This window comes from Pseudoliparis swirei, chromosome 10 (genome assembly GCF_029220125.1).
Source record: "Pseudoliparis swirei isolate HS2019 ecotype Mariana Trench chromosome 10, NWPU_hadal_v1, whole genome shotgun sequence".
In the NCBI taxonomy this organism is placed as follows: domain Eukaryota; kingdom Metazoa; phylum Chordata; class Actinopteri; order Perciformes; family Liparidae; genus Pseudoliparis; species Pseudoliparis swirei.
Window position 1 is genome coordinate 18,739,054 of NC_079397.1, and position 1,356 is coordinate 18,740,409.

A 1,356-nucleotide genomic window follows, 5' to 3' on the forward strand; every position below is an offset into this window, starting at 1 on the left:
GTTTGTGTATCAACTACGAGCATGTGTGTATGTATATGTATATATTTATATATATGGACAGAGAACACAAGTACATAGAAGTACACAAGTTTTAGGTTTACTCATCTCACCCACATGGTGGTTCTCTCCCGGCCCCCTGGTTCTTTGGGAGATCTCTTGGAGGAGCTAGACGTCCTCCTCTCCTCCTCCTCTCTGCTCCTCTCTCTCCTCCTCTCTCCTCTCTGTCCTCCTCTCTGTCCTCCTCTCTCTCTCCTCTCTCTCCTCTCTGTCCTCCTCTCTCTGTCCTCCTCCTCTCTGTTCTCCTCTCTCCTCTCTCTCCTCCTCTCTGTCCTCCTCTCTTGATTCTCTTTGTCCTTTAAGACTCGGTGCTCCTCTCCTCTCCGTGGTGGTCTGACTCGGTGCTCTTGAGCCACCCTGAGAGCGACGGAGAGGAAATGGAGCAAATGGAATGAAGCGTTGGACCTGCTCTTCTATCTCTCCTCTCCTCCTTCTCTTCCTCTCTCTCTGCAGCCAAAAGCTCCTTCTCCCTGACACAATTCAGACTTCCTTCTCTAACCCATCAACTCTTCTCTCTTCTCCCCCTCCTTCATCCCCCTGGCCCCTCCTCCTTCATCCCTCTGGCCCCTCCTCCTTCATCCCCCTGGCCCCTCCTCCTTCCACCCTTCTGCCACTTTGTGACTACGTTACTAACAAGATGGACGACATCCGCTCCTCCTTGACTCCTCCATCTTCTATCTCCTCACCAACACTAACTTCTTCATCCCCCTCTCTTTTCTCTTTCACCCCCTTGTCTCCCAATCAGGTTCTTAGCTTGGTGACCTCCGCTGACCGACCACCTGGCCCCTTGACCCCGTCTCCCATCCTCCAGGCTGTTGCTCCTGACCTTCTGACCTCTCACCATCTTATTAACAGCTCCCTCTCAACTGGCTGTTTCCCTCTGAAGGAGGAGAGTCAACAGACCTGAAGAAACCACCTCGACCCGTCTGAAGTCAGCAACTACAGACCGGTCTCTCTTCTTCCTTTTCTCTCCAAAACTCTGGAGTGAGCTCTCTTGAGCCAAGTGTCCTCCTGTCTCCACAGTAACGACCTTCTTGACCCTCACCAGTCTGGAGACAAGGCCACTCGACAGAGACTGGCCTCCTTGCTGAGCAGCTTCACACTGCTAGAGCAGCCTATCTCTCCTCTGTCCTTATCCTTCACTCTGCTAGAGCAGCCTCTCTCTCCTCTGTCCTTATCCTTCACTCTGCTAGAGCATCCTCTCTCTCCTCTGTCCTTATCCTTCACTCTGCTAGAGCATCCTCTCTCCTCTGTCCTTATCCTTCACACTGCTAGAGCAGCCTCTCTCTCCTCTGTCCT